Source organism: Pinus tabuliformis, chromosome X (assembly GCF_031772625.1).
Source record: "Pinus tabuliformis cultivar Carrire ecotype Pingquan chromosome X, CPIR1, whole genome shotgun sequence".
Classification (NCBI taxonomy): domain Eukaryota; kingdom Viridiplantae; phylum Streptophyta; class Pinopsida; order Pinales; family Pinaceae; genus Pinus; species Pinus tabuliformis.
Window position 1 is genome coordinate 86,740,048 of NC_142308.1, and position 25,451 is coordinate 86,765,498.

Here is a 25,451-nt window from a genome sequence, read left to right on the forward strand (position 1 = left end):
TACACTAAAATTTCTAGGTGTGGTTTTTGGTTACACTAAAATTTCTAGGTGTTAGTAAAGGTTCCACCAAACCACTAGGATCTCCAGGGCGGTGATTTTTCCAACAGCTGCCCTCAAACGCAACTTTTGGGAATCGAACCTGGGTCCAAGCTCTGATACCATGAAGAGGGTTTTTCGTTACACCAAAACTGGCAAGTGTTGGTAAACTTTCCAAGCTAGTAACTAGGATCCCCTGGATGGAAATTATAGATTCCATAGAGGTGCTGTGATTCTACCAACAACTTAACTAATATGCTTCACTTCGAAATGCTTTACTGTGAAAGGGATGCTCAAACGGTAAATTTGTTGAAATATACTTTCAACTGCAAGTTTATTTTATTTGCGATGCAATCTATCGCATATCGCAAATCGCAACTCACCTTGTCACCCTCCGATATGTGTTGTGTTTTCTGGCGATTGCGATGGTGCGATGCGATCCGATCGCATATCGCAGATTGCATCATATGTGTGTGCCCCAAATTTTGTGTCCCGACCAAAAGGGATTCTGCGATGCGATCTAAATGAAGTCAACGATTGAGTACAGGGCTGCAGCATGAATTTTAGGTGAAGTAAAGGTTACATTTATTGACCGCCAGTAAATGTCAGTAAAACAGTAAATGCAATTTACTGTGGTTGGTAAGTTTTGGTGAAGTTTTTAATTTTATTTCAGCGGGAGTATGGGCTCAAGTAATAGTCGGTAAAAGCATTTAATTTCCATTATTTCTTTTACGGAGCATGGTAAGTGAAAATGTGAAGTAAGTTTCTTTTGTTGTCATATATATATATATATATATATATTTGTAATGTTTTTTTTGTGTTAGTGAGTGTGAAGAGGGGAGACGCAGCAGCGCCCATGTAATAGAATTGTAATACACAGCAGTGTAAATTGTATTGTAATGCACAACAGTGCGAAGTAAAAAACAGAGTAATCATTTTTGGAACTGGAACTGAAGTGTTCCTGTGTAATCCCTCTGAGAGAGGAAGAAGTCTGTAACAGCAGTTATTTTATTGATGAATGCAAAGTTTTTTTTGTGTGTGTGGAAATCTCTGTCTGCTGCAAATAATTTTTTTTTTGTTTCCGCTGTGTTAAAGATCCTGTGTTTGAAACAGAGCATTGTCTCTGTGTTCTGTGATTTTGTTTTTGGGATTTTGACAGAAAAATCCCCAACAGTGGTATCAGAGCTAGTCCAGGCTCTTTGAAGGGTTCAAAGAAGCTGAAGGAAGGATTCTTACTGCAGCAACTTCTCCAGCAGTGTGAAGACTCAGGCAAAAGAATCCAAGGTATTTCTCTTAAATACTTGACTGTATTTTGAAGCATAGTTAAGAGTGCAAAAATGGCTGGCACCAGCACCAGCAATAGCATGGGTATGCAGCTCCCATTATTTGATGGTAAAAACTATGACTATTGGGCAATAACAATGAAAGCCTTGTTTGCTTCCCAAGACTTATGGGAAATAGTTGAGGATGGTTTTGAACAACCAACAGATGAAAATGAGTTTAATGCATTAACTCAGGGAGAGAAGGATCTGTTAAAGAGCCACAAGAAGAAGGACTCAAAAGCCCTCTTCTTCTTGTATCAAGCAGTGCATGCAAGCGTATTTCCAAGGTTAGCAGCAGTTAAGACATCCAAAGATGCTTGGCAAACTCTCAAGACAGCCTATCAAGGCATGGAGAGAGTGAAGACAGCAAAGCTACAGTTGCTAAGGAAAGATTTTGAGAATCTGAACATGAAGGAGTCAGACAATATTGACTCATTCTTCACTCAAGTAATTGGCCTGGTCACACAAATAAGATCTCATGGAGAGATACTTGAAGAAAGGAGGATTGTGGAGAAACTATTGAGGTCCCTACCCTCAAGGTTCCATGTGATTGTCACCACCATAGAAGAGACAAAGGATCTCTCAAACTTTTCAGTTGATGAGCTTCATGCATCACTGATCACACATGAGCAGAGGTTGAGTAGAAATGAAAACTCATCTCTAGAGCAAGCCTTCAAGACCCAGATGTCCTTTGGAAGAGGAAGAGGTCAAGGCAGAGAAAATAAGAGAGGAAGAGGTAGAAGCCAGAACAGAGGTGGAAGGAACAGTCCAGCAAATGCTCAAGGAAGAGGCAGCAATCCAAATCAGAACCATTGTCAAGGCAGCAGCCAACAAAGTGGACAACATCATGCTCAAGGACAAAAGTATGAAAAACCCAATGTCTAATGTTATTATTGTAAAAAATATGGGCATTATGCCAGTGAATATAGGAAGAAGCAGCATGATGTGAGTAATAGCTCTAGTGCAAATATTACTAGAGAAAATGTCATCCAAGATAATGTATTGTTAGCTTGTAACATGGCTGAAACAAACAGTGAAGACATATGGTTTCTAGACTCCAGTTGCAGCAACCATATGACAGGAAACATAGCTTTGTTTTCTGCTTTAGATCAAAGTGTGAAGTCACAAGTCACACTTGGGACTGATAGCAAAATTTCTGTTATGGGTAAAGGAGAAGTTAAAATATTTACAAAGCAAGGTGAAAGGAAAATCATAGCAGATGTCTATTATGTGAATGAGATGTAACCTCTTGAGTATTGGACAACTTGTTCAAAAAGGTTACAATGTTTTCTTTGAGAATAATGTATGCACCATCATGGATATTCCACCCAGCAAACGATGCATTGTTGAAGTGAAGATGACAAGGAACAGAATGTTCCCTCTCAGAATAAGGGCAGATTTGAAAAATAAAGATGCAATGGCAGCAGTTACCCAAGAGGCTCTCCAAAGTGTGACAAAGGATGAAAATTGGTTGTGGCACTTGAGATTTGGACATCTCAACTTTGGAGGTCTTAACTTGTTGAGCAGAAAAGGAATGGTAAGAGGATTACCATTGATAGAGAAACCGGACAGCCTTTGTGAAGGTTGCATATTGGGAAAACAGCACAGAGAAAGTTTTCCAAGCGGGAGAAGCATAAGGGCAAAAGCACCCTTAGAAATTGTCCACTCAGATTTATGTGGACCGATGCAAAATCAATCTTTAGCAGGCAGCCAATATTTTCTAACATTCATAGATGATTTTACAAGAAAGACATGGGTTTATTTCTTGAAGAATAAAAGTGAAGTGTTTGAAAAATTCCGAAATTTCAAAGCACTTGTGGAAAATCAAAGTGGGCTGCGTATTAAAGTCTTGAGAACAGACAGAGGAGGTGAGTATATCTCCAAAGAATTTTTATGTTTTTGCAGAGAAAATGGAATTCACAAGCAATTCACAGCAAGGTACACCCCACAGCAAAATGGAGTTGCTGAAAGGAAGAATAGGACCATTATGGATATGGCGAGGAGCATGTTGAAGGCAAAGCATTTGCCAAATGATTATTGGGCTGAAGCCGTAAACTGTGCTGTATATATCTTGAATAGGTGTCCTACAAAAGCTGTAATGAACAAAGTGCCGGAAGAAGCATGGAGTGGGAGAAAGCAAGGAGTCACCCACATGAAAATTTTTGGATGTGTGGCCTATGCACACATTCCTGATCAGCTAAGGAGGAAGTTGGACAGCAAAGGGGAGAAATGCATCTTCATTGGATACAGTGAGGAGTCCAAAGCTTACAGGCTGTATATCCCATCCACCAAGAAGTTCTTTATGAGCAGAGATGTTCAGTTCATTGAGGAGGAAGCTTGGGATGGAAGCATAGAGAAAACAGTTAATGTTAAAAATTGTTTGTCTCATGATGAAGATGATGAGGAGATGGTAGAAATACATCCCCAAACAGCAGCGCCAACACAAGGACAGCAAGGAACACCCTTGAGAAGAAATGAGAGTGCTTCTCCAAGCACACCACAAGGAGGAAACTCAAGTGCATCTTCAAGCACTTGCACACCAAGTGAAAGAGGTAAGAAGTTCAAAAATTTAAGTGACATTTATAATGAAGGAATGAATTCCTTATTTGCCTTGTATTGTCATGTTGATGACCCTATTCATTTCGAAGATGCTATTAAAGATAAGAAATGGATAGAAGCTATGGATGAGGAGATGAATGCCATAGAGAGAAACAAAACATGGGATTTGGTTGAGCTACCAAAAGGCAAAGAAGTCATTGGAGTTAAATGGGTCTACAAGACCAAGAGCAATGTTGAAGGCAAAATATAAAGACACAAGGCAAGGCTGGTTGTCAAAGGGTACAAGCAGCAGTATGGAAGAGATTATGAGGAAACTTTCGCACCGGTTGCAAGAATGGAAACCGTGAGAGCAGTGCTGTCCATAGCAGCACAAAACAAATGGAAAGTCTACCAAATGGATGTGAAGTCGGCATTCCTAAATGGAGTGTTAAAGGAGGAGGTTTACATTGAACAACCACTAGGCTCTGAGAAGAAAGGCCAAGAGCACAAAGTTTGCAGATTGAAGAAAGCTCTTTATGGGCTGAAACAAGCGCCAAGAGCGTGGTACAGTAGAATAGATTCCTATCTACTGGAAAATGAATTTGACAAATGTGAGGGAGAACCCACAGTCTACATCAAAGAAAAGGATGGCAAGATTTTAATTGTTGTCTTATATGTTGATGATGTGATTTTTACAGGTAATGATGACTACCTCATTGAAAACTTCAAATCAGTCATGAAAGAAGAATTTGAGATGACTGACATGGGTTTGCTGAGATACTTCTTAGGAATAGAAGTAGATCAAAATGAAAATGGAATTTTTATCTCTCAAGCAAGATATGTAAATGATGTGTTGAGAAGATTTAATATGCAAGAATTCAAAGCAGCAAACACTCCTACGGTAATGGGATTAAAACTCAGCAAGGAGGACAGCAGCAAGGATTTTGATCCTAGTTTGTACAAGAGTATTGTTGGCAGCCTTATGTATTTAACAGCGACTAGGACTGACATTATGTTTGCTGTTAGTTTAATTTCCAGATTCATGGAGAGGCCAAATGAGGCACATTGGCAGGCAGCGAAAAGAATTCTGAGGTATGTCAAAGGTACAAAAATATTTGGTATTTTGTATACTTTTTCAGAAAGTTCAGACTTAGTTGGCTACACCGATAGCAATTGGGCTGGAAGTGTGGATAATCGGAAAAGCACTTCCGGTTATGTCTTTCACATGGGTTCAGGGGCCATTTCATGGGCTTCTAAGAAACAGCCAATTGTAGCATTGTCTACAGCAGAAGCAGAGTACGTGGCAGCTACAGCAGCAACATGTCAAGCAGTTTGGATGAGAAGAATGTTGAGGAGCTTAGGCCAAGAGCAAGCAAAAGCAACAGTGATTTTTTGTGACAATAGCTCAGCTATTGCGTTGTCCAAGAATTCTGTGTTTCACAAGCGAACGAAACACATTGATACAAGGTTTCACTACATAAGAGAATTGGTGAACAATGGAGAAATTGTTTTGCAACATTGCAGCACTCAGGAACAGGTTGCGGATATTCTGACCAAGCCACTGGATCAGAAGAACTTTGAATCTTTAAGGAAGCGTCTGGGTATGATTGATAACCCAGCAGTTGAAATTAAAGGGGAGTGTTGAAATATACTTTCAACTGCAAGTTTATTTTATTTGCGATGCGATCTATCGCATATCGCAAATCGCAACTCACCTTGTCACCCTCTGATATGTGTTGTGTTTTCTGGCGATTGCGATGGTGCGATGCGATCCGATCGCATATCGTAGATCGCATCATATGTGTGTGCCCCAAATTTTGTGTCCCGACCAAATGGGATTCTGCGATGCGATCTAAATGAAGTCAACGATTGAGTACAGGGCTGCAGCATGAATTTTACGTGAAGTAAAGGTTACATTTATTGACCGCCAGTAAATGTCAGTAAAACAGTAAATGCAATTTACTGTGGTTGGTAAGTTTTGGTGAAGTTTTTAATTTTATTTCAGTGGGAGTATGGGCTCAAGTAATAGTCGGTAAAAGCATTTAATTTCCATTATTTCTTTTATGGAGCATGGTAAGTGAAAATGTGAAGTAAGTTTCTTTTGTTGTCATATATATATTTGTAATGTTTTTTTTGTGTTAGTGAGTGTGAAGAGGGGAGACGCAGCAGTGCCCATGTAATAGAATTGTAATACACAACAGTGTAAATTGTATTGTAATGCACAGCAGTGCGAAGTAAAAAAAAGGGAGCACGCAGCAGCGTATGCAATTTTTATTTTACAGCAGTGTGAAGACTTGCAAAAAAAACAGAGTAATCATTTTTGGAACTGGAACTGAAGTGTTCCTGTGTAATCCCTCTGAGAGAGGAAAAAGTCTGTAACAGCAGTTATTTTATTGATGAATGCAAAGTTTTTTTTGTGTGTGTGGAAATCTCTGTCTGCTGCAAATAATTTTTTTTTTGTTTCCGCTGTGTTAAAGATCCTGTGTTTGAAACAGAGCATTGTCTCTGTGTTCTGTGATTTTGTTTTTGGGATTTCGACAGAAAAATCCCCAACAAAATTGCACTGTTTTGTTAATTGTAATTATGGTGTGTGGAAATTTCAATCTTACCCATGGACAATAAAAATATGAGAAGAAAACACACAAACCCTAAATTTCAGTGTTTTGTTAATTATAATTATGGTACCTCGTAAATTCAATCTTACCAATGGATAATAAAAATGTGAGAAGATTGTTTAGAAGTATATAGTTATATTTTAAAAATGCGAGAAGATGGTTTAGAAGTATATAGATATATTTTAAAAGCAGTTATGGTTGTGAAAAAATAGTTCAATGTATTTCTTTAAAAATGTAAATGTTAAAAATGGTGTTATTTTATTATTTATTGTTTGAATTGATAATTATTTTAATTTATTATTTATTTTAAGTAAAATTATATAATTTTTTATTTATTTTAAGTAAAATTATATAATTTTTTATTTATTTTAAATAAAATTATATAATTTTGTCTGAAACATTATTTGCCAATGAAAATTTAGTCATTAATGAAACAACAAGAGGTCGGAAGTCAGAAACCAAGGGCGTAATGGGGATGTGCTTTCATCTCTGATGAACGATGGTACCTTCGACGCTTTCAGATTCTAATGTATGTATCTAATTCTTCTTCCGTTGTATTTTCACCTTTCGATCATAGCCTGTTATTGTTCTGGGAATCCACAGTGTGCGCGCTTCAACGATGTCTTAATATAGCAATCAAGCATTATAGCAAACCCTCTTCATTTACGCTGTAATCCAATACTCACAGTAAGCATTAGATCATGCCTTGTTATACAGATTTGTCAGGGACCATATAATGAATGGCTCTCATGGGCTTGCTTAACCTCTACTAGGGCAAATAAATTATTTTCTGCTCGTGAGCTAAGAGACATTAGCACTTTTTCTTATTATTTTGCTCTACATTTACAGATTGAGGAATTGGGAATAACAGATATAGTAGCAACCTGCTGTTGTTTTTTTATTTTTAATTATTATTATTATTATTATTTTTAAACCTGTGAAGTTCATGGCTCAGATGTAACTCCATGCTTATTAAAGATCCCCATTCTCACAGTGAGGTTTGCACTGCCTTCATAAATATCGTTGGCCATCACATTCTATGGGGTTAGAATATTGCGCTTTATTGTCCTGGTGACATGGGCCCTCTTCAAATCATCCTCCAGGAACAAATTCCAACAATTTTGGCCAAATTAGGGTGTATGAATGATAAAAGTATTTTTCCTTCACAGTTTATCTGAACACCTGTGTGAAATTTGTGTGCACAACATACATTTTGGACTACAGATATGAGTCCATTGTCAGGAGAACTAAAGAGAAACCAAGACGATAGGAAAACCTATAAATTTGTAATAAATTTAGTTAATCCAGGGACAAGGTCACTCAATCCTAATGTGCTTTCAGAATTTTAATTAATTATTTTAAATTGGTTATTATTTGTCTCCTTACTGTCAAGGATGTGAATTGCTAGTGCCCAAAAATGATTAAGATTTGTTTTTTTTTTTTTTTTTCCGAACTCGATGGTTTCCCAATTAGAGACTTTTTCGAGTCCAAATTGATTCCTTAGTCTGGATATGCTTTTGTGAAATTTGAGTGGAGCAGCACCTCTGAGTCTGATTAGGCTCCGAATCGTGGCCATTTTCTCTGCAAGTATGACTGAGACTCGGTCATTTGTTTATAGTAGACCAAAAAAAAACAGCACCTCTGAGTCTGATTAGGCTCCAAATTGTCCCCATTTGCTTGCAAGTATGACTGAGACTCTCATTTGTTTATAGTAGACAAAAAGAAATTGTGGGATGCTTATCATTGGGATTGTGAGATGGGTTCCTCGAAGTGGCTTCTATATTCAACCCCTTCCCATCAGGTTTGAACTTGTAACCTAAGAGGGACTAAACTCGATGCAAACCAACTGGTCTACACCTCATGGGTTAAAAAGAACATCCACAAACATAATAGGCATGCCACTAACATAATAGTTGAATAGTTATAATGATGATATGCTTATTGACTTCGTAGTCAATAGTTATTATACTTAGTTGAGACAATTATTTTATTCTCCTCACATTTAAGATTAATTGTGAAGTTTTGTTTATGAGAACATTAATGTTCTTTCATGAAGACAAACCTTATCCCACAAAGAGAGACTTTGATATACCAATTTTGTTTTTGTCTGGCCGTAACTTAAAAATAGATTATTATTATTGTATAAAGATTCTTTGGTAGGGTATGTATATTTAGGTATACTTTAGTAGCAAGAAATTATTGCTAAGAGGCTCAAACCGACATAACATCTTGGTTTGTCTTGGCCATAACCTTAAAAATAAATTATTATTATATAAAGATTCTTTGGTAGAGTATGTAAACCTCCATATACTTTGAACCCTCAACCTCTCGGCTCATGCTAAATCATAAGTTGGTGGTACATTTGGATTGCAGGTTGTTGGATATACTCATGTTGTTATAATATTAACCGAAATATTTGATCATAATCTTACTTAAATTGCTCCAACATGTTAATAATTCACCATAATTAATAATAACAATAATTTATTCTTGAAATCACAATCAAGTGAGTTACCAAATTAGTATATAAGAAACTTGCTTGTAAGACAAACGAGAATTTAACTATTAAAATTTAAGAAAATCTAAATTCTCTGCCCCTCTAAATTAAACTATAACCCCTTATTAAACCATTAAACACATTATTCTCAAATGTTATTAACCATTAAACACATATTTTTCTCCTATAATGAGACGGTGCTCAACCCACACCTTGATAGACACAAATCCCCAATACATATCGCACCATTTGTCAATTCACTGATTAAATTTTCAACGGAAGTGATCAGTGAAGTCACTTTAAATTTCTTAGAAGTGTCGTGTCTCAAATATTATTGATCACTGAAAGTTTCATCATCCCTAAAAACAAGAGGTCAGAAGTCAGAAACCAACTAGGTGACCGGGATGGGTCTTCGATTCCACCATAGGATGTGCTTTCATCTCTGATGAACGATGGCACCTTCGATGCTCTGAGATCCAAAATCATCAACCAACTCAAGACCAATGTATGTCTCTAATTCTTCTACCGTTGTGTTTTCCCCTTTCGATGACAACCTGTTATTGTTGTGGGAATCCACAATGTGTGTGCTTCGTGGATATGTCTTGATGTAGCCATCAAGCATTATAGCAATCCCTCTTCGTTTAAACTGTAATTTAATACCAACACTAAGCATTAGACCATACCGTGTTATAGAGGGTCATGAGGGACCATATGATGAATGGCTTTGATGGACTTGCTTAACATTTTCTAGGGCAAATAAATTATTTTTGCCCATGCACTGTTTAGGTCATATACTTGGCATGCTATGACTACGATTGAGATTAAGGAACATTTCATTTTTCGCTGGCCCTTTTATTATGAGATCTAAGGATGGTTCCACCCTCTATTTAGGGAGTCATGAACCCTTTCCAGTTTCTATTGGTATTCAAACCAATGCTACATATCTTTGTATGTGTAAGAGGCTCTCAGAGTATGGTCACAAATTTTCTAGCCACCGCCTAAACTATTGTCCACTCAATTGATCACTTCTCTCCGGTGCTCCTCTCTACTAGGGGACCCAAGAGATAGAATGTTAGCAACATGGCTCTTGATTCTATATTAGTATGGGCTTATGAGCTATTCCTACTTTCTAGAAACCCTAGTGTTATTGTCATTCCGGATCCCATTGTAGCAATTAGATGATGCCATCTAGGCCTTAGTGGTGGTAGTCCTTGTCCAAGTAGCAACATAGTGCACATTAGAGATTATCTTCTAGCTCCTTTTCTGCAGAGTATGATGCTGGGAGTTTCCTATATTCAACCTAAGATGTTAGGGAGCAAGTGCTAGTGGATCTTAATATTCTTGCTTTATTTGTTTTCTAGATTCTAGGTCCACTTATTTTAATCGAGTTTCCTTTATCTGTGCTCAGTTCATCTTAGATTAAAGCTTGTGTTTGGTTTGTCGTACTAGAGCAGTACTTTAGTTTAGTTTACTTTTGGCATTTTGCTTTCTTCCTTAGGAGCCATATTCCGTGCTCCCACAAAAAATCAACACTAGCACTCAGTAGTGCTATTGACATTCTTTTATTGTCATTTGCTCGATATAAATAAAATTACATTATCCTATTTTTATGTTTTGGAACCTATTCTGAGCATACTAAAGCACTTTGCTTGAGGGTATTGTGATTGATTTTTTCATGGAGATATTGCACAATATCTCCATGAAAAAAATCAAAGCTTGTGCTGTTTTGGATCTGTGACAAAGGTATTATGGCCATGATTAGGTTGCTTCATTTGAGCCTAACCAAGGCACACTTTTATCAAGGGGGGTTATGCATGAGTAGACAAGTGTTAAACCTCCTATTCAGGGCAAGGGATTTCTACTTGATTGAGGATATGATCATCAAGGCTAGGCTTACCTGGGACCTATATTTTGCTTGCTTTGTGTGAGGACAGAAGAATGGTAGTTCAAGTTATCAGTGCCCTTCACAGTTCTTCCATCTTTGTCAATATTCAATTTTTCTTCTCTATCGTTGTGTAAGTGAATGATGTTTTAAGCTGTGACAATGGTTCAAACCTTCAAGCCCCTTTCGTTTCCTTGAAACAATTCTTAGCTCAATTATTTTATAACTATATATGACTACATATTTGATTATATTAAAATCAGATTTGTTGGATTTATTTACTTATTTATTGTTGAGATTCTAATGGTGACTCGGTGTCTTATTATCATACTGTTTTAGGTTTTATTTAGCAAGTTTAAATCTTTGATTAATTTGATGAATTTGTTATATTTTTATCTTCTTCCATTGCCCATTAGGTTTGGCACTGGTCACTCTTAAATATGAGTTCAAGCATATGATTTTTTTTAGGAAACGCCTTTAGAGCTAGCGTTTACTAGTTTTGGAGACAGGGATTGTGCTGCTAGAAAAGGTACCTTCTCTAAATGATCATTTGACCCCCTTCAGACTAATTTGGGATCAATTCAAGTGACAAAAATCCACAAATTCTCCCCATTCGCAAACTCCAACACTCTACTTTCTTTCTTATCTTGGCTTGTGTCAACAATCTCCTTGTTCTGCTCCCTGTCCAAACGTGTTGAACATCTCCAACATTCCCCTGAATAGTAGGTAGACTAGCAACCATATCTAACCTACTTAGAAGAGAATAATGTTGCAAACACAAATGCTAACCATTGCCAAAGTGAGCCGACATAAGTATCTCTACTCTCCACCATTTCATGTGAATCTACCACATCCTTTGGATTCTTCATTGCCACATCTTAAAACCTATACAATGAATGTTTTTCCACCCCCAAAGCTATGATATTTTTGCCCCTTTTCTTCACCAAGTATCTTCCTATTGTGAACACAACCTCTAAATGGAAATCTTTCTCTATAATTTGGCTAACAAAAAGAAATTTTATACTTTGACTAGGAATATAAAGAATCATTTTTGAACATAAACTTCTCATTGCTTGTTACTTGTAACTGTACATTCTCATGCTCTTCAACAACATGGGCCCTACCTTTTCCTTTAGTATATGTTTGTGCCATGGATTTAACTTGCACAAAGGACACATACCAGTCCCTCCTTTCATCATACGCTGTGACATTCTCATGACAAAATACCACTTTACTATTTCACACTTCGAAACATCTACAAAATTAAAATTTGAAAACAAGTACTTTATCTCCTTCACTTCACTTCTTCCTTGGCAAACAACAACTTGCATTATTGCTGCCTCATGGAGCTTTCTCTCGCCTCTTGTTATGATTTTTCTCACTTGGGGCAACTTCTTGCTAACAAAACCTTTTTTTCTAGTCGTATGGCTATGCTGACGACTTTCATTGCCGGGGTACAACAAGATTCTCTTTGTTGTCCTTTCTCCTCATCTTTTGGTTTCCCAGTCCAATGGTTACCTCCAAGAACCAACATGTGATTTGAAAATTTACCTCATGTGGCCCATAACCATGTTTCCAACATAATTCGATACTATGAAATTTTACACATGATCCCTTCCTCTAAAATCTTCGAGCAGTGACAATTTCATTTTTAATTAACTTATGAAAATCTCAAATATCTAAATAAAAAATTATCTATGAGATTGCAAAGTTTTATTATTAATTTTTTTTGTAATTATTGACAAAATATGTATGTGCTTTACTTGTACAATGTTTTTTTGTCGTTGCTTAATCACATTCCTGTTTGTCAGGATTTTCATGTGACTTACTATGCAATAATTCTTACGTGTATACTTCAAAAATTTTCTTCATGTCTCTATGTATGTATCTCCTTCATGAAGACCATGTCTAGGTGTATTTGTCTGAATCCATGATTAATCATGTGCATGTGTTGTTCTACACTTTTTTCCTGAAAAGGATTGGGCTTCTGTAACCTCTGCTTGTTACCGGTGTAGCATCTTCACTGTCAGGTTTTTATTGTGTAGCTCCTGTGTTGTTTTGTTGTCATGATATCTTGTTGGAAGTCATGGCTTCACTCAACATTGACCTTCCAAGCTTTCTATTGTATTTTTTTCCTTTAATTTCTTATATTTCATCTTTAATGTCTGAAACCATTTTAAATATATTATTTAAAATAGCAAATACTCATCTCCTTTGAGTTCTGAATTTGTATTGCCTTACCACATTTTCATGTTGTTTCTGAGCATGGTGGGACTTTGTTGCTTTGTTGTTATGTGCTTTTCACTCTACCTCAATGTGGGCCAATTAGAGTGAGTTAATAAGTGGACAATTTTAACCTTTCCAGTGAGTTCATTTTTTTGGTGTGGTAAAGTTGGGTCATGTTCTATTTATTTGTTCAAAATGTCAGTGATCTTGGTCATCAGTCATCTTGACATGGGCCAAAGCCCTTGGGAGAAAAGTTCCATAGTCAAAATTACCATCAATTTGGTGAAACTATGACTTTCAACAAAATTTCTCATGGATTTAGAGGAGAATTATGATCGAAAAGGAAATAGGTTTGTCCACTTAAATTACTACGATGCCAATCTCCTTTGGCCTTGTAATGAGATATGTGTTCACTTAGTGCATCAATCTATTCCTTAACCTTCACTTTCTAGCATAAATGTCAATCCTTCTTGTGGCCCTGATGCCATGTCAGAGGATGCACATGCCACATACACAATAGCAGAACACTAACAGAGAGAAAGAATGAAAAGGATTATACTTGATTGTTATTAACCATGATGGATTTTGATATAGAGGAAGACATTGTGTGGAGAGTTACAATTGGAAAGGAAGTGGGTTTGACCACTTATTAACTTATTCCATGTCAATATCCTTTGGCTTCATATTGTATTATGCACTAATATATTGCATCAATCTAGTTTTTAACCTTGACTGTATAGTGTGGATGCCAATCCTTACTGTGGCCTTTGATTCCATGTTAGAGGATGCACACGCCACACACAAAATAACAAGAAAAAGACTATTAGAGAGAAAATGAGAAAGATCATACTTTATTGTTATTCACTATTATGAATGTCAACACATAAAGGGAGACATCATCTCGTATCCCTAGTACAACCACCTTATTATATTAAGGGATAAATTTATTCTAACTATGACTTAACATTATTTATAACATGTGAATTAATTGGCCTAAGTCACTTTATTGCACCAAGAGGTGCTCTACAGCTTGAAATGGGAGAGATCTCATGTTATGTTATATAACATTATATTAAACATTAACAAAATGATACTTGTATTAAAAATAAAAATAAAAATTTGCTTAAAGTAAAAAAATACAAATAAGTTTTAGAGTGAATTTATATTTATATCAATTGATCGTGTTGGAATTAGTGTATATGTAGACAATTGCATAGTTTTGGTAAGGTCAAAAGGATCGAATCCCTCACGATGATCTAAATTTGATCTGGGATTGATATATATATATATATATATATATATATATAGATATAGATATAGATATAGATATAGATATAGATATATATCTATATCTATATCTATATCTATATCTATATCTATATCTATATCTATATCTATATCTATATATATATATATATATATATATATAAACCCTGCAAACTAGGTATATATATATATACCCTGCAAAACTAGGTTTATCTTGTACATAGTTACAACTTAGGTTAGCAACATTCTGCGAATAACTATGTACACTGGGCATGAAAAGCAACAAAGTTTTAGAGCTGGACTGTTTTTTCTAGAGCACTATACTTAATCTTGAATTCAACCCAAAGTTCCAGAGCTAGATTGTTTTCTCTAGAGTACTATACTTATTCTTGAATTCTTCTAATTTTCTAGTTCTAGTTACTTATTATTATTCCTTTGTCATTATTTGTTGGCACTTTTGCATTATTTATGGAGAGGCGTCTACTGAGTTCATTCTTACCTGTGAGAGCAGGACATTTGCTTAGACCTTGAAAAGTATGTTCAAAAGCATTGGTAGAGGATAAATGCACAAAGTTCCCTCTCCATTCCCCTCTTTCCACTGACACTGTACTAGTACATTAATAATCAGTTCTTTCACCAAAGAAATGCACATCATGAGGAAACCCACTGGGCACTTTCCCTCTTCAAGAATGGTACCCCGTGTACACTAGTTGGTTGCAGTTTTGGTAACCTAACTGGGTAGGAACATCAAGGGAGGTCCACAATATTGACAAATACAACTTAGCAGGTCTCGACTCCACAATCTCACATTTGTAATTTGTAGCACTAAATGGGTTTAGCCAACAAATTTGTAAATGTCTGATATATGCTATTTGATGTATTTATGATGCTGCATGGAGTTTTTGTCTGTATGTTGTCACTTTTATGTCCACTATTTTGTGATATATTCTGATATATGTTAAAAGTTTCTAGATGAAATTGGTATATTCAAGTTTACACATATATGCCCCATTTTGTTAATTATTCTAGTTAATGCTAAAGTGTGATTTTTTTCTCTCATAAGGGGAATTATAATGTAAATTCTATCATTGAAAGTGACGTGAGATGAAATTCTCGTGCAATTTTGTTTGATTTTTATCTCATTATTAATAATGAGGATGTGCAACCACGTGGGTTCAAAAGCATTTGTAAAGGCATCTCTTGCTTTTCTCTTAACATGTACTTGATTACTTGACAGAATGGAAAGAAAAGTTATTAGAGGTGGAACAACAAATGAATAAAGCAGAGACAGCTCAGAGACGCAAGATGCACATAGAGAAGGTTGCAAGTGAGATTCACGTATGCATCCTTGGGTGGGCTTACAATCGTGGGAGTTTCTAGTGGGCGTATTTCTCATAGAAAGTTTATATAAAAAATTTAATGTAACTAAGTTTTAGTAGAGAAGGATGCTAATGAGATTCAGGTATGCATGGCTATGTGTGGGTGGGTGGCGTTACAATCATGGAAGTTTCTAGTGGGCGTATTTCTCATAGAAAATTTATATAAAAAATTTAATGTAACTAAGTGCTTATGTGGTTTTATATTATAGGTTGAGGCCATCAAGAAGATTTTAGGTCAGGAATCATTAAGGAAGAAGCAGGAAGATACGCTATGGAAGCAAAGATATGAGATGGCACACGTGATTTGATGTCCTGTGGCTTTGTGTAGGATAGTTGTTTCTTTCTCCCCTATCTTTCAGTTATAGTATTAACGTGTGTTTATGAATAGGAGAAGGCTACTAGTCCTATTATTCTTGCATCAAACAGTGTGAGATGGGTAATGGGGCCTTTTGGCATAGTTGTTTCATTTTCTGAAAATACAGGGCTTTTGAGTATATTCAATTCTGGCCCATGCAGGTTTTATTTTAATTTTTAATTCTTTTGTACCACAAGTATTTCTAGTCTCCCATCAGTCTTGAATTATTATTAGTAATTGGCATCAATCAATTTATTTTTCATATTCTTCGAAGTAGCATCACATGGATTTCACTTTCTTTCAAGTTACTTCCACAGTGGTTGATTTTTGTTCTTCTTCATGTACCTTTTCCTTTAGAGAATCACACATTGCATCTCTATAATTTTCCAACCTGGTAATTTGAAATTTCTGACGTAGGTTGTGCTTGTACTCATACTGTTGTAGTCAACTCACTTGGTAAATTGACAACCTTGCTTTGTAAAACTTCTGTGCATTTATTTGACCTTGCAGCTCACTACTTAGGTGCTTCACCCTTGAATTTTCTTCTTCTAATAAGGATTTCAAGGCGGAACTTTCTTGCTCTAAGCTAGCAAGGATCCCATGGCTTCTTCATATGAAATACTTAATTTTTCTTTCAATTGGTTTGGCTTCCTCACTTGGCTAAAAAATTGCTTGCCTAACAGATACCAGATCTTTAAGTTTTGTTTCATTAAGTTCTTGATGTAGTTTGACCAGCTTCTCCTTTTTATCCTCTCTCTCCACAACAGTTGTTGCAAATCTCTTGATGGATGACACTTTCAGATGTTGTCCCTTTTGAGCACTTTCAAGCTCCTGCTGAAACTCTTTGATTTGAGCCTCTACCTGTAAGAGTGAATTTCTCATTTGCCCAGTCTTGGAAGAAAGCTCTGCAGACTCCTTTTCTCTTCCTTTAAGAGAAAATATCAGGCTCTCAAGCTCCTTTACTTTTTCTTGTTCTTCAAACTCTTCCTCCATTTTATTTTGTCTCTTAAGTTGCTTCTGCATGTTCTCTTGCTCCATAAGTTATAGACTGATATTCTGTGTCCATGACAGTAGCTAGAAGTGCAATCCTAAGATATGTATGTGCAACAGCTTCTAAAACTTCACCTTGTCTGATCATGAACTCATCTATCATGTAGCCAAGGTGTTGATAGCAAAGAGACCAACTTCATCACTTATTCCTTGAATTAGTTGCATAATATTCTTTCTCAGCATATCTTCTTCTGAGGAATATTTCAACTCTCGACCTTCATATGTTTTCTTTTCATGACATTTTCGACAAGGGTGTTGATCCTTTACAGAATATGGATCCCATGTGGACTCACCAACATAATCCTCCCCATCTCCAGCTAACGCAAATGAGTTGTAACTCTTATCAATAAACCATAGTTCATATGTTTCTTCTAACTCATCTAGATCCAGTTCTGTCCAGCCCTTATCAAGTCAACTTGTTTTTCTTGAGCCTTTTATGCCCGTCTCAGATTTATTTTTTGCTCTAGATTCTCTCAAAGAGAAGACAGAGTAACCTCATCATCGGTTTCTTCAAGGGGTGATCTCATTGACTCTTCCTCAGCTTAGCTTTGATATCATGTTAATTTTCCATAGGGTTGTATTGTTCTTTTCTTTTGGCAATTGCATTACATCTTTTATGCAAAAGTCACCCCACATCATAATAAAGTTACATCTATTATAGTTGCATTGTTTGAAAATTTAAATACTTGCAATATATTACAACAAATTTTTGTAAAGATTTCAGAAAAATGGCTACAGGATTTGTAAAAATATTGAAATTATAAATGCATATAGAAATCCTTCTGATATTCATCTTCAACTTTAACCTTTCCAACTACTTCCCTTTTTCTGATTCCAATAGCATTTCTATGACATGACTTGAGGGATATAGTGTTATGCCTTTTAGGTAGGCATCATAAACACTCATCCTTTTAGTATTTAGTAATAACTTTCCTGAGTTTTCATGGGCACATCACTTGTAACTTCATTCATTAGTTTAGATTGGGTTGTAAGCTTTAGAATGATTTGAACAAGGAAACATTGCCATCAAAAGTCATCATGTTAAGAGAATGCATAATGGTCAATCATCAAGGACAAGTGGTGACAAAATCCATGTTCTATTAAAGGGAGTATCAATGTTTCAAAGAGGAAACAACTCTTCACAAAGAGACATGCCAAATTCCAAGAGCTTCATCGGCTCTCTTATCTCACTTGGCTTTCTTTGAGGCATCCAAAGGTGCAATTTCTATACCCAAATTGATCCTAAACATTCCCAAACTTCTAAATAGATATTCGTCAAGTAATACTCAACACTGATTAGGTGAGCTACATTCATATTATCCATCACGAAGAAAAGAAATAAAATTGCTATAAATACAAAACCTGATTGCACCAACGTAAAGTGCATGAAAAATATGCACTTTCAATAAATGATACTACAAAAAGTGCTTGTATGGCTAAAGGCTTGCATTTCAAAAGGTCCAGAAATGAGGATTAGAAGGGGTTTCCTTAGAAAACTAAGTAGTATCAAGCACCACACAATGAAATTTCCAGAAACTAATTGCACAATTGCATAGAGAATGAAAAAACACTCTGTGCAAAAAACTGCACTTGAAGTGGACTTTGCATGTTTGAAATCACTGTCAAAAATTGAAAGTTCAATGAAAGGGGTTCTTCAAAGTGTTGATGTGGTAGATTATAGATGACATAGTAGCATATGGCAAAGACTCATAGCAAAGTGATGTGTCTTTGTCAAATCACATGCTTGCAAAAGTGGCACTGCTCTAGTGATGGCATGTGGTAGGTGACATGGCAGTTATCTTGTAATTGTTGCCATAGAAGGCAATGTTTGTACCATGTGGCAGGTAATGTTATTAGGATGTTGATGTGTTACTTTGCATGGTAGTCAACATGCTCTTGTCGTCTTCTAGTTGTTTGCAGGGCATAGTATAGCTGGTCCCACTTTGCATGGTGTTTGACATGCCTATTATCTTGGCAATACTGTGTTTCCACTTGGCAAGGTGCTATATGTGCATGTTAGCTTTAGCCATAGGTTGTCTCCATGTGGTAGGGGTGTATGGTCAGAGTGTTTGGTTTGGAAAACAAGCAATGATCTTTAGTTTGTAGGTAAGATTAATGCGTGAAGCAGTGTGATCTCTAAGAATTACCAACTATGGGCAGTGTGATTGAAGTAATTGTTTACAAAACCACTTGAAATGGGGGGTGATTACTAAGGGAAGTTTTGTCTACTGGGAGGGCATTGGTACCAAGGAGGATGCTTCCATTGGCATGGATGGCTGAAAAGGAGGTTGGGGGTTGGGGAGTAGTGGGGTGGAGTATTTTGATAGAAAACAATATCCACAAGGAGAAATGTTGAAAGAATACTACAAAGAGGACCATGTTGTGGGAGGAGCTTGGAACCAAGAAAAAGAGATTGCTAGAAAAAATTGAGGAAATAAAGTCAAGGAATGTCAGGAAGCTAGTGAGGACCTTGGGGTTTGTGAACAACAGAGGTCTGAGAGACCTAAAACAACAGTGCATTGCCAAACAATATTAGGGAACACCAAAATAAGGCATTGAGAAAGCCAAAATAACTATGAACTTGCAAGAATAAAACCAAAACACATCTTTATAAAATCAGAATTTTGTTACCAGTACCACATTTTAAATGGATGGCCATGAGGGAATTCTTTAGATTTTAGGCAAACAAAGACTTTTTAATGAAGTTCAAGACATATCTGACTTAAAGGACTACTTTGGATGCAATGGAACAATCAAAATTCCCCGATGCACTGATTTTGCTGAAAATGGGGAGTAGGATTGGATCTTTAAGAGCACTTAATAGGAGCTCAAGAGGTTTGATTCTAGAATGGAAATAATGGTTCTAAATCTCATTGAATACTCAACAACTAACAAGTCTTATCATAAAAATAGAGAACAACAATTCGTAAGGAGAAGAAAGCACATTGTAGCTATTGTAAGCTACCTCAATTGTTGAACAGAAAGGAGTTAACCTCACAAGCAATTTGATGCCATGATGAAATCAATATTCAGACAATCACAAGAACTAGCACCACAATGAAATAGGTATTTCATCATCACAGGAAGTTTTACATCGTATAACCCTCTGAGAGGGAAATATCCACAAAGCAATTAAGCCATTCATATATAAATCTATAAATCTATAAGCCATTCTTAACCTATAATTCTGGTTTTTAATCTGTAAATCAACAAAATTATATACTAATTAGGTACCTAGTTTGGTTTACATGAAGAATGCCTGGTGTTAATTAGGCACAAGGGTTTTTGTAATTTCCATGTTCATGTAAGAATTGAATTTTTTGTAATATTTTTCCATGATAACTTGGTTTGATATGAAAAGTAAGATTTATTTCAGGTGGTGTCAGGAATGATCATAGCCTGCAGAATCAACTCTTAAATTCTTGTACCTTTGGATAACAGGTCATTTTTTTATCTGAATGTTCTAATGCTATTTTTTTGCAGATATGTTGATGCAAGTGGGGCAAGCAATTATGTGTATGAATATGTAAGTAATAGTTGCAATTTCTGAGGTAACTCATATTATACTTTTCTGAATTGGTGATTTCATCAATCATTATTGGCCTAAAAGAATTTTTAAAACATATGTTCTTCAGATCAAATCAATTGGAAAATTTAAGGAAACAAAACGTACTGAGGGTATCTCAACATCAGATATCATAATGCACATGCTTAAAGACTATAATGAATATATAATGCGCAAATTGTCTCAAGGTTACACAAGGAAGGACCTTGGAGTCAGCTATGTGAAGGTCATTTTATTCCTGCAACTGAAAATTAGTTGGATTTATAAGGTCTCAAAACTTCACAGATAATATTTTTGATCAGTTTTTCATTGGTAAATTTTATAGCTTCACAACCTCAGTACTAAGTAGGTACTTAAATCTTTACATCTATCACAATTCATCTGTGTTTTGCAATTATAAAATTTACCAATTATAAAATTTACACCTTATAAAGTGCTTTGAACTTTTGAAATTCAAAGTATCCAAAGACTTCTTGATGAGGTTAATATTATCAATCTTTGCTCAACATGCTAAAGTGTATCTCTTAGGTATCATTGATCATGATTATCCAATAGAAAGTGGTCTAATATGCACTGCTTAATGGAGAGGACAATTAAGAATGCAAGCTAAATTTCCTTTCTGGACCAAATTTCAATTTGCTATTCAACTTTCTTCATTTATGTCCCACATTGATATGTGTTGTAGTTTTTTTATGCTTGATAGTGTTATACTATAATATATTACCATGCCTTCCTCTTCATATTTGTTCTTCCTCAAGTTATCTTCATTATCTCTGTCTGTGACTACAGTAAACTATTTATTTGTTTAGTTTTTGTATTATTTGTAACAAGGACATCTTTGTTATGGGCTTCCAATCATGAGCTTTATCATGAATCTCCAAATAATTTCACAACACTTCTTATGTAGCCATTTTCCTAAATATAGATGGCGCCATCTGTTACTTATAAATGATTTCTATGGTGTTTATGGCAACATGGCATGGATTTTGGAGATTATGAGAGATTGGATAATGGGTGATTTTTCTATATCAGTAACAATTAATTGGTCTCTAAAGGCATTTTCCAAGAAATGAAGACTGAACTGTTTCTAATGTTGAGCATGTGCGACATTTTGTGCTTAAAAGTACTTGTGCCTTTGGGAAAGAAAGTATGGATTTATGTTTGTCATCCTATAGGGTGGCATGTGTTTCCTTACAATGGCCATATAAGGTTTATAGTTATGATAATGTTGTAATCAATATTCTTGTGTGTTTTTACAGCAAAAGAAATTGAGGGTCAACATGAGCATAACTAAATTGCATCAGAAGGTAAAGGAGCATCAAGAGTGTGTAGGGAAAAAGGTGTGTTGTTTGATTGGTCCTTTTTCACTTGAAGTCTTTCTTTGAGTTTATGCAAATTAATTCAATTCATTTACATGGTTATTTGATTAGATTCGTTATTTTAGAAGGCAAACCACTGTCAGAATTATTCTCTACTTTTGTTGGATTTTTAAAATTTTTCATTCTTATTAATGAAAAATATACATTTGCAGTTACATATCCTTGCTGCAAGAGCTGGAATACATCACAGTGAGTGGGTTGAAAATGTAGATAGATGGGTCACTGGTTTTGTAGAGAAGTTTGAGGAGGGGTGTTATTTAATGGTGAGCATTGTTGTTCTGATTTTAGAATCTAAAAGTCTGCTTGGGTGTTGAGGTCAATTTTTTTAGTAGTTTAAGTGTTTATTTAGATGTGGTATTTATTATGTCTTACTTGCATGAACATGCAAATTTGTTTAGTTCATCTGTTGTCGGTTTAGAAGTTAGTGTATCAAAGAACTTGTAAGCATGTGACCATGTTTCTGGGACACAGGGACACAGGATGGGTAAATTCATCCCAGGGAGATTTGGAGAAATCCCCCAAATTTTAGGAAATGTCGTGGGAAAAGTTAGTGTCCTCAGCGAAGGGGATATTGTTCATAATAAATATTGACATGTGCGTGTAAGTTGTAACAATAACACTATTTTGTGTTCTTTTACCTCTTACAAAGGCCATTGGGAAAAGTTAATTGGGGGGAGGGAACCCCACTTTTTTGGGGAAGTGCCCATGTGTCACCACAAAATGGAAATTATCCCCATTTCTTGGGAAACATCCCATCTCATGTCTCTCTGAGTTATCAGAACTGGACTAGAATTGGTGGAACTGGTTGGTCTCACTGGTGGCACAAAATCGAAAAAGGCTGGTTCAGTACTGGATCAACCTTTTTTCACTGAATCGATAGGTTTTGTATGTAACAGGTTGACTCTGTACAACGAAACTGAGGACCCACTGAATGCATTTTTTTTTAAACAATAATCTATGAACGGGGCAACCTAATTCAACTGTAGGGTGTATGAAACCTGCTGGTTTTGTACCAAACTGGTCTTTTTTCACCAAAAGGGCTTGTTTTGTACAAGGCTGGCCATTTTTGTACATTGCAACCACGGACGCTCGGAACAAAATTAAAAAAAGCAATAATTTATGAATAGGGCAGCCTAATATTCAACCCTAAGGCCATAATAATGCTATGTGATTAATGGTATGGTTAAATGCTTAAATTTTCATCCTTTTATTTAAATTTTTAACATTACCATTAATTGTTTCAGGATGTTTGATAGTGGTTCCAGGTTATCAATTTGATTGAGGTTTAAATTAATAAAGCTTTAACTATTTTTAAGGTTTGAAACTGGATGCATCAGATGGAAACTCTCATTGAATAGATGAACTAACAAGTATGTATGATTGGGGTGTTTCTAGAATAGCGTAAAATACAACTATTTTGCAAGTAGAAGATTTTGAATGGCTTCACATCTTTTTCAAGTTTTCTTGAATGACTGGAAACTGCCTAAATAGAGATATAGTTTCTACTTCATGTTAAAAGCATATGACAATACAAAAATTCTAGTAGCACCAACAAGGTCACAGTAGACTGGGATTGGTTTCATTATTTCAGGGGTTGCATATGCTGGAAAATTTCACACAATCCGTATTTACAAAAATCACAATAGAGGGAAGGTCCCTCTTTCTCATGTCTATGGAGGAATATATTTTTCTTCCCACACCTAATTGTTCCACCATATATTAAGAAGTTGTTAAATTGTTACAAAATTGACCAAACAGAGGGAATGCCCCACAAAGAATTTGTTGATACCTTCTAGGATAACAATGCTTAGCCAACACTGTTATATTTTGTTAAGACTCAAAGGGAAAATGGTGAAATAATTGGAGAAAATGGTGAAGCAATTACTAACAGATAAATTGGGTATGAAGCCATCACACTGCTAGAAATTTGGTTGTATCGACTCTCAACTCTCCCTGCTTTTGCCTCTTTGCTTCAAGGCAGCAAGCTAATAAAAAGACCATATTTTTCTGTCATGCAGCTTTTGGAGTGTTGTGTGGTGACCCTTACATGGTTATGATGGTGCTCACTCCATGTAAGCAACAATGTTGCCTCACCTATGGGAAATAAAATATTTTAACATGACCCCACAAAGTGTCAAATACTAGTCACAAGGTATTAAAACTCTTATGATTCTTGGGAATACCTCTCATGAAGCCCCATGGACTTGGCTGCCAAGAATCAGCCTTCTCACAGGAACTAGATGCTTGATTTAACATTGTGTGGTTTGTATTTGGATGGCCCTTGGAGGGAATATCTTAATTTTTAAGCTAACTGTCTTTTTTGTTTGGAGTTTACAGATTTTTTATTTGCAAAATTTATGTTTAAAGGTTTTCCAATCTGATGGCCATTTTATGGTTAATATGTTTGGAATGTGAAGTCTGCAACACAACCTTAGATGGTTGTTGGTCTACAACATGCCTTATTCCACCACAATTTTCCTGGACTCACATGAACCCACCAAGGCTCACCTTTCCCGAGTTCATTAGTTCTTTTTGTTGACTGTAAATATTTATAATTTATTAATTTACCCTTTTTAGAACTAATTCATTTGACAAAATCAAATGGTTCCAAATGCTAGAAAACAAATAGGAAATAAACTAATACTTAATCTCACGAAGATCTTGCCTCAGAACCTGAAAGGCATTCAAATCAGAGAGACTGATAAATGGGACCTACATTGTGTAATGTAATTCCACTTCAATAGAGTGTTTGTTTATGTTGGTGAATCTTACTGATACTTAAAATCACAACTATAAAATGTTATGCCAAAATATTCAAGTTTCTAACGATTTTATATATAGTTTCTATAACATTTTGGAAACTATTTAAGAAATAGAAATTTATGCTAGAGAGTCTGGGTGAACCATTTTTGTTAAAAAATGGACACTTGCAAATCAATTTTTGGGAAGAAAATAAAATTAGCAAGAACCCTAAAATGTTCCATCTATTGTAGGAATGTGAATCTATATTTTTTACTGTTGTTTAGATTGATAAAAAATGTTATTGGGAAAGTTGCAGATGTAACATTTTCTGTGCAAGAATTTTTTTTGGTTGAAAGTGGAAAAATTTACATTATATTATTAATGGTTTCCTCTCTTGCAGGCTTGTGCTGATGAGGACAACGCAACATGACCATTGTTACTAGTGACATCATCAGTTGAGAACTTGAGATTAAAATGATGATATCTCAACCACCTGAAGGTATTTATATTAGAATAGCTTAATCTTTTGTGTTCCTATTGACACAAAATCTAAATCAAATCTATACCAAATCCAATTTGTAAAATCAGGTAGTATTCAT